The sequence below is a fragment of the Chrysochloris asiatica genome, unplaced genomic scaffold (assembly GCF_000296735.1).
Source record: "Chrysochloris asiatica unplaced genomic scaffold, ChrAsi1.0 scaffold00035, whole genome shotgun sequence".
Lineage (NCBI taxonomy): Eukaryota > Metazoa > Chordata > Mammalia > Afrosoricida > Chrysochloridae > Chrysochloris > Chrysochloris asiatica.
In genome coordinates, this window is record NW_006408553.1 from 8,031,314 (window position 1) to 8,040,852 (window position 9,539).

The following is a 9,539-nucleotide window of genomic DNA, read 5'->3' on the forward strand; positions in this document are numbered from 1 at the left end:
ACCAAAATTGAAACAGCGTTTGAACTGATAAAGAACCTGCAAAAAGAGGTCCAGACAATTAATGCCAAAAAATCAGAAACGGACAACACACTTAAAGGGCAAAAGAGTAGAACTGAAGAGATGGAAACCAGAATCAGTGAGCTGGAAGACAAATCTCTCAATAATGCTAAGATAGAAGAAGAAGCAGAAAAAAAGAATACAAAAATCTGAAGAGATGTTTCAAGATGGTGGTAGCTTGGTGGCTGACTGAGAGACAGGGCTGAAGCAAAAGAAACTAGGAATCATTTGCCCCTTTCTTGCAGTACCGGGAGCCAACAGAAGTGTTTTGTTTTGTTCTTTTTTTAATCACAAGTGAACCATACAGATTGCCATTATGGGACAGAGATCTACATCATCCACCAAGAGTGGAAAACTTATGAAACCCACAGATCAGGCTTGAAAGGAATCCCGGAAAAGATAATTAAAAAAGAACAAAAAACAACTTATGATGGTATGAGCTGCGGTTTTAAAGATGAAGGATCCAAAACAGATGATTCATGACACGGAGAAATTAGATGAATTGGAGTTTAATCCAGTGCAACACTCACAGTTAAATGAAAAGTTTTTGAAAGACAAGCATAAAAAACTTCTAATGTATTTTACAACTCTATGAAAAAGAGACTCCAGATATTTACAAAGAACTGAGAAAGCTCAGAATAGACTATGAACAGAAGAGGATTCAAATTAGCCAATATTTTGATGCTGTTAAAAATGCTCAGTATGTGGAAGTTGAGAGTATTCCTTTGCCAAGATTTACAGATGTATAGCCATAAGGTGGGCTTTGCCCTAGATCTTCCCCTTCATAGGCAAGATGAATATATGTTTTGTGTGCGATTCGCAGACATGCCTGGAAAATCAAGGAAGAAAAAGAACATGAAGGAGCTGACTCCTCTTCAAGCCGTGATGCTTCGAATGGCAGGCCAGCAAATCCCTGAGAAGGAACCAGATGAAGAGGGATTTTCAGAAGATGATGATTCTGAAGCAGAAAAACAATCACAAAAGCAACATAAAGAGGAATCACTTTCCAATGGCATATCTACTGGTTCTCTACAGTCTGATCCTCCTTCTCAGATATAGGCACCTCTATGCCAGGACCACCACCCCTTGCACCACAACCTGCTCCACCTTTAAGGCCACCTGGACCACCAACAGGCCTTCCTCCTTGACCACTGCCAGGAGATCCTCCATTCCTGAGGCCATCAGGAATTCCAGGACTCCGAGGGCCTTTATCCTGACTTTTACCTCCAGGACCACCTCCAAGTCGATCCCCAGGTCCCCCTCCAGGCCCTCCTCCAGGTCTGGCTCCTGGCCCTCTTCTTTGGGGCCCTCCTCCAAGGCTACCTCCCCCTACACCTCCAGCTATCCCTCCATCCACCTTGTCTTGTCATGATACATCCACTTTTGGTGCCTCCACTTGTACCTGCCCCATCTGGACTTTTCCCACCAACTTGCTTGCCAAACTCTGGAGTTTTAATTGCCCTGCCCAACTTGATTCATTGACCCAAGGGGGATGATAAAAGCGCAGTCACTACTGAGAAGAAAGCCACATCAACCATCAGTGCCAAACCTCAGATCACTAATCCCAAGGTGGAGATATCTTGATCTGTGCCCACTACACTGAGAGTACATCAGAGGAATAAAGGGGCTACTGCTATACCCCAAAGGAAGTCAGAGGATGATTCTGCTGTGCCTCTTGCCAAAGCAGCCCTCAAATCCGGCTGCTCTGTTCCTGCTTCAGTACAAATTAAGGATGATGTTACAAAGCATTCATGAAAAATATGGAAGGGCTACTGTGATAGCTTTTGATCCAGAAAAGGCTTCTGTTCACATCAGTGGTTCATGGAGAAAGAGGCTCTCATTAAACCGACGTGAATGAGCTACTTCCACTGTCAGGGTATTTTTGAATTTTGAAGTTTGGCCATCCTAGCCTCCAAGGACCATTCTGGCTGCACTTCTTCCAAAACGGATCTATTGGTTTTTTTGGCAGCCCATGGCACTTTTAGTATTCTCCTCCAACATCACAACTCAAAGGCATCAATTCTTCTACGGTCTTCCTTATTCACTGTCCAGCTTTCACATCCATATGAGGTTATTGAAAACACCATGGCCTGGGTCAGGTGCACCTTAGTCCTCAAGCTGACATCTCTGCTCTTCAATACTTTAAAAAGTTCCTGTGCAGTAGATTTGCCCAATGCAATACGTCATCTGATCTCTTGACTGCTGCTTCCACGAGTGTTGACAGTTGATCCAAGAAGAATGAAGTCCTTGACAACTTCAATCTTTTCTCCACTGATAAGAATGTTGTTTATTGGTCCAGTGGTGAGGATTGCTATAGTGAATTAAATTCTTTCTATTATTTCTTTATGTGCTTATTCGTAGAATAGAGGAAAATGATTTAAAATATACTTCGATGTTCAACCATTTCAAGAGGTAGCATATGATCAAGAGCCAATGATCCTGAAAGAAGAAGTCCAACATGTATTGAAGACATTGGCAAAGAACAAGGTGCCTGGAATTGACGGAACACTAACTGAAATCTTTCAACAAACTGATGCGGCACTGGAGGCACTCACTCATCTATGCCAAGAAATTTGGAAGACAACTACCTGGCCAACTGACTGGAAGAGATCCTTATTTGTGCCCATTCCAAAGAGATACTTGTATATCTGTTATTAATTATGTTGAGGAATTTCCTGACTATTCCTACTTTGTTGACTATTTTTATCAGAAATGGATGGTGGGTCTTTTCAAATGCCTTTTCTGCATCAATTGATATGATCATGTGTTTCTTTTCCTTAGTTTTGTTTATTTGGTGCATAATGTTAATAGTTTTTTAAATAATGAACTCTCTTTGCATCCCTGGCACAAATCCCACTTAGTCAAGATATATTATTTTTTTGATGTTACTGAATGCTATTGACTAGGATGTTGTTGAGCAGTTTTGCATCTATGTTCAGGAGTGATATTAGTCTATAATTTTCTTTTTTAGTGATATCTTCACCTGATTGTTCAATAAGGGTTACGCTAGCTTCATAAAATGAATCAGGAGTTTTCCATCCTTTTCTATATTCTGGAATAGTTTGAGTAAAATTCGTATCAACTCTTCTCTGAATATTTGGTAGAATTCTACAGTAAAGCCATCTGGGTCTGTACTTCTGTTTTGTTGGAAATTTTTGAATACTTGATCAGTTTCTTCTTTTGTTATAGTTTAAATGGGTCAAGTTCTTCTAAAAAAATTATCTATTTCTTCTAGATTTTCAAATTTATTGGATTGCAGTTCTTCATAGTATTCTGTTTTTATCCTTTTTAGTTCCATTAGTTCTGTTGTGACATCACCTGTGTTATTTCTTATGCATGTTATTTGCATCTTTCCCTCCTTTGCTTTTGTTAGATTTACCAATGGGTTTTGAATTTTATTTATCCTTTCAAGGAATCAGCTCCTTGTCTTGTTGAGTCTTCCTGTTGTTTTTAAGTTTTGCAATTATTTTTGTTCTAATCTTTATCATTTCTTTTCTTTTGTGACTGTAGGCTTACTTTGGTGGCCCTTTTCTAATTGTTGGAGATGTGTTAATGTGTTGATCTTGGTTCTTCTTCTTTTTTTTTTTTTTTGGTGTGTGTTTGCTGTTATAAATTGTCCTCTGAGCACTGCTTTTGTTGTATCCCAAATGTTTTGGTATGTTGTGTTTTCGTTCTCATTTGATTCAAGGAATATTTTTGTTTCATTTTTGTATTTGTTCTATCACCTAGTAGGTTTTAGGCAGGATGTTATTCAATTTCCATGTTTTTCATATTTTCCTTGATCTTCCTATTGTTGATTTCTGATTTTATAGCATTGTGATCTGAAAAGATGCTTTGTAGTATTTTGACATTTAAAAAATTTATTGAGGCTTGCTTTTTGTCCTAACATATGGTTTATTCTGGAGAATGTTTCAAGTGCACCAGAAAAGAAAGGCATTGTGTTGCTGTTGGGTTGACTGCTCCATATAAATCTATGAGGTCAAGTTGATTAATTATGTTGTTTAGTTCTTCTGTTTCTTTGTTGAATTTCTTTCTAGACGTTCTGCCCTTTATAGAAAGCAGTTTATTTCAATCTCCTGGTGTGGTGCTTAGGATAAGCACTGGACTGCGAACCACAAGGTCAACAATTCAAACCCACCAGCCACTCCTACAGGGTCTTTATGAGTTGGAACTGACTGGATGGCACTAAACAACGATAATTGTAGAGCCATTTGTTTATTTCTTCCATTCTATTAGAGTTTGATTTACATATTTTAAGGCTCTTTATTTGGGAGTATAGATATTTATTGTGATTATGTCCTCTTAAATTCCTCTTTAATCATGAGATAATGTCTTTTTTTGTCTCTTATGCTAATTTTTACTTTAAAATCTATTTTATTAGAAAGAACTATTCCACTGTTGCTCATTTTTGATTACCATTAGCTTGATGTACTTTTTTCATGCTTTGATTTTTTTGGGGGGGAGGGGGTAGTCAGAGCAGGGACCTTCAGGGTCATTTTATTCTATTTAGTCCCCTGCCCCATATTCTCTCTCTTTTTTTTTTACATTCTACTTTATTTATTTATTTATTTATTTTTTGAAGGATCCTGTTTTCTTATCCTTTCTGCTACTGATTGGTACATTAAATCTATTTACATTTGGTATAATTATAGATAGGTATGTATTGATTGCACTTTTTTAAAATGTGTTTTTTGTCTTGCTGCTTATTTCTTTGTTCTAAATTTTTTTTGCTGAGTTCATTTTTTGTTTGTGTTGTCTTTTTAATTTCTTCATTTCTGTTATTTTAATTTTTATGAAATATTGCAGGTTTACCTTTTTTTTGCTTTGATGTTAAAGTGCATTAATCTTCTTTGAGTAGTTGTTATTAGGTGCCATTGAGTTAGTACTGACTCATTGTGACCCTATTCACAGCAGAATGAAACACTGCTCAGTCCTGGGCAAACCTCACATTCATTGCCACACCTGAGCCCATTGCTCATCTCATTGGGGGGTCTTACTTTTTTTCTCTTTACTAAACATGATATCCTTCTCCAATGATTAATCCCTCCTCATAATATGTCCAAAGCATGAGAGACAAAATCTGGCCATTCTGGATTCCAAGGAGCACTCTGGCTATACTTCTTCCAACACTGATCTGATCGTTCTTTTGAAAGTTCAACTCAAGTGCATCAATTCTTCTATGGACTTCCTTCCTTACTGTCCAACTTTCACATACATATGAGGTTATTGAAAATACTATGGTTTGGGTCAGGTGCACTCTAGTCCTCAAACTGTCATCTTTGCTCTTCAACACTTTAAAGAGGACTCGTGCAACAGATTTGCCTAATGTAATACTGTAATTTGCCTAATGTTGTTTGACTACTTGACTGCTGCTTCCATGAGTGTTGATGATTGATTCCAGCAAAATGAAGTCATTGACAACTGCAATTTTTTTTCTCCATTTATATGGATGTTGCTTTGTGGTCCAGTGGTGAGGATTTTGGTTTTCTTTACATTGAAAAGCAACTCATACTGAAGGCCATGGTCTTTGATCTTCACCAATAAGTATTTTAAGTCCTCTTCACTTTCAGTAAGCAAGACTGTATCATCTGCATATCACAAGTTGTTAATGAGTCTTCTTCCAATCCTCATGTCACGTTCTTTATATAATTCAGCTTCTCGAATTATTTGCTCAGCATACAGATAGAATAACTGTAGTGAAAGAATCCCATCTTGGTGCATAACTTTCCTAATTTAAACCATTCCGTGTTCTCTTGTTCTGTTTGAATAACTGCCTCTTGGTTTATGTACAATTTCCTCATGAGCATAATTAAGTGTTCACAATGTTGTCCATAGCTTGCCACGATCCACACAATCCAAAGCCTTTGCACAGTCAATAAACTACAGGTAAACATCTTTCTGATATTCTCTGCTTTCAGCCAAGAACCATCTGATGTCAGCAATGATATCCCTCGTTCCACCTCCTCTTCTGAATCCAGCTGGAACCTCTGGAGGTTCACTTTTCTTTGAGGCTAAACTTTAATTTATTAATTTGTTCTCTAATTTAAAAAAATTTGTTTTATCTTGAAATCTACTTGAGTTCTTCACTATTTGGAAGTTCTGTACTTATACTTTTCCCTCTTTTTGCTGTGTAGTTGTCTCATTACAACTTGATACTACTGGTTCCCTATTTTCAGTCTTGTAGGTTTGTTTTATTTTGATACTTCTATATTTAGATTGTGACCCTGCTGGAATTTAAAATACTCATGGCATATCTTCCAGAATCACAGCAACTCATGAGCCACCACAGTATGAAAAACTGACAGTGAGTGGTGGTTGTGGCCAGTACAGGGGACCGAACCATCGATCACCCATGGTGGACAGGTTTCAGACGAGGTTCCAGACAAAGACAGACTAGGAAGAAGGAGTGATGAACTACTTCCAAATATTTAGTTACTGAAAACCTTATTAATAGCAGAGAAACACTGTCAGATATAATGCCGGAAAATAAGCCCTCTGGTTGGAAGGCACTTAAAATGCAACTGGGGAAGAGCTGCCTCCTCAAAGTAGAGCTGACCGTGATGACGCAAAGGAGTAAAGCCAGTGGGACTAAAGCCCGTGGTACCTTCATTTACTGATGGGACACAACTCAAAATGAAGAGAAGTAGCTGTAAATAAATATCCATTAACAATCAGAACATGGACTGTACAAAGTATGAATCTAGAAAGATTGGAAATTGTCAAAAATGAAATGGAACACATAAACATCGATATCTTAGGCATCAGTGAGCTGAAATAGACTGGTATTGGCCATTTTTAATCTGACAACCACATGGTTTACTATGTGGGGAATGACAAACTGAAGAGGAATGGTATTGCATTCATTGTCAAAAAGAACATATACAGATCAGTCATGAGGTACAATGCTGTCTGTGATAGGATAATATCCATGATACTGAAGGAGGAAGTCCAAGGTGCATTGAAGGAAATGGCAAAGAACAAGGCACCAGGAATTGATGGAATAAAAATTGAAATCTTTCAAGAAAGTGAGGCAGCACAGGAAGGACTCACTCATCATCTATGCCAAGAAATTTGGAAGACAACTATCTGGCTGAACTGATTGGAAGAGATCGTATTTGTTCCCATTCCAAAGAGAGGTGACCCAAAGGGATGCGGAAATCATCGGAAATCTCTTTGATATCCCATGAGAGTAAAATTTTACTAAAGGTAATACAGAAAAGGTGCAAGCATACATTGACAGAGAAATTCCAGAGGTTCAAGCCGGATTCATAAGAAACCATGGAATGAGATATATCATTGCTGATGTCCAATGGATCTTGGCTGAAAGCAGAGAATATCAGAAAGATGTTTACCTGTGCTTTATTGACTATGCAACAGCTTTTGATTGTGTGGATCATGACAAGATATGGACAACATTGCGCAGTGTGAGTATTCCTGAACACTTAATTATGCTCATGAGGAATCTGTACATGGACCAAATGGGAGTTGTTCGAACAGAGCATAGGAACACTGAATGGTGTAAAATTCAGAAAGGTGTGCTACAGGGCTGTATTCTTTCACCATACTTATTCAACCTATATGCTGAGCAAATAATCTGAGAAGGTGGGTTATATGAAGAAAAACCTGGCATCAGGATAGGAGGAAGACTTATTAACAACCTGCAACATGCAGATGATACAACCTTGCTTGCTGAAAGTTAAGAGGACTTAAAATACTTACTGATGAAGATCAAAGATCACAGCTTTCGGTATGGATTACATCTCAATGTAAAGAAAACAAAATTCCTCACCACTGGACCAACAAACAACATTGTTGTTGTTGTTGTTGTTAGGTGCCATCGAGTCAGTACTGACCCATAGCGACCTTATGCACAGCAGAACAAAACACTGCCCGATCCTGCGCCAACCTCACTACCGTTGCCACACTTGAGTGCATCAATGCTGTCACTTGGCCAATTCATCTCGTTGGGGGTCTTCCTCTTTTTCTCTGACCCTCCACCTTACCAAACATGATATCCTTCTCCAGTGACTGGTCCCTCCTGACAATATGTCCTAAGTCTGAGAGACGAAGTTTGGCCATCTTGGCCTCCAAGGAGCACTCTGGCTGCACTTCTTCCAACACAGATCTGTTGATTCTTTTGGCAGCTCATGTCACTTTCAATATTCTACTCCAACACCATATCTCAAAGGCATCAATTCTTCTACAGTCTTCCTTATTCATTGTCCAGCTTTTGCATGCATATGAGGTTATTGAAATTACCATGGCTTGGGTCAGGCGCATCTTAGTTCTCAAGCTGACATCTTTGCTCTTCAACACTTTAAAAAGGTCTTGTTCAGCAGATTTGCCTAATGCAATACGTCATTTGATTTCTAGACTGCTGCTTCCATGAGTGTTTGATAGTTGATTGAAGAAAAATGAAGTCTTTGACAACTTCAGTCTTTTCTCCATTGATAGGAATGTTGATTATTGGTCCAGTGGTGAGGCTTTTTGTTTTCTTTACATTGAGATGTAATCCATACTGAAGGCTGTGGTCTTTGATCTTCATCAGTAAATATTTTAAGTCCTCTTAACTTTCAGCAAGCAAGGTTGTATCATCTGCATATCTCAGGTTGTTAATGAGTCTTCCTCCAATCCTGATTCCACGATTTTCTTCATATAACCCAGCTTCTTGGATAATTTGCTCAGCATACAGGTTGAATGTTGTTGTTGTTATGTGCCGTGGAGTTGGTTCCGACTCATAGCGACCCTGCACAGGGTTTCCAAGGCTGTTAATCTTTATGTGAGCAGAACGCCTCATCTTTCTCCGGCAGAGCAGCTGGTAGTTTCGAACTGCTCACCTTGCGGTTCGCAGCCTGATTCGTAGCCACTATGCTACCAGAGCACCTTGAATAAGTATGGTGAAAGAATACAATCTTGTCACACATCTTTTTTAATTTTAAACCATTCAGTGTTCCCATCTTCTGTTTGAACAACTACTTCTTGGTCCTCAGGAGCACAACTAAGTGTTCCGAAATACTGATACTTTGCAATGTTGTCCATAGCTTGTCATGATCCACACAATCAAAAGTCTTTGCATAGTCAATAAAGCACGGGTAAATATCTTTCTGATAGTCTCTGCTTTCAGCCAAGATCCATTGGACATCAACAATGATATCCCTCATTCCATGGCCTCTTTTGAATCTGGCTTGAACTTCTGGAAGTTCTCTGTCAATGTATGATTGCAGCTGTTTCTGTATTACCTTTAGTAAAACTTTACTCGCATGAGATATCAAGGATAGTGTCTGATGATTTCCGCATTCCTTTGGGTCACCTCTCTTTGGAATGGGCACAAATACAGATGGATCTCTTCCCATCAGTTGACCAGATAGTTGTCTTCCAAATTTCTTGGCAGAGATGAGTGCCTCCAGTGCCGCCTCACTTTCTTGAAAGATTTCATTTTTTATTCCATCAATTCCTGGTGCCTTGTTCTTTGCCAATTCCTT

General features: G+C 38.7%; 1 pseudogene; it reads left to right on the top strand.

The window, feature by feature from the left end:
* Positions 1–511: 511 nt before the first annotated feature.
* LOC102828245 lies at positions 512–1,835 on the top strand (annotated as a pseudogene).
* The last annotated feature ends 7,704 nt before the right edge of the window (positions 1,836–9,539 follow it).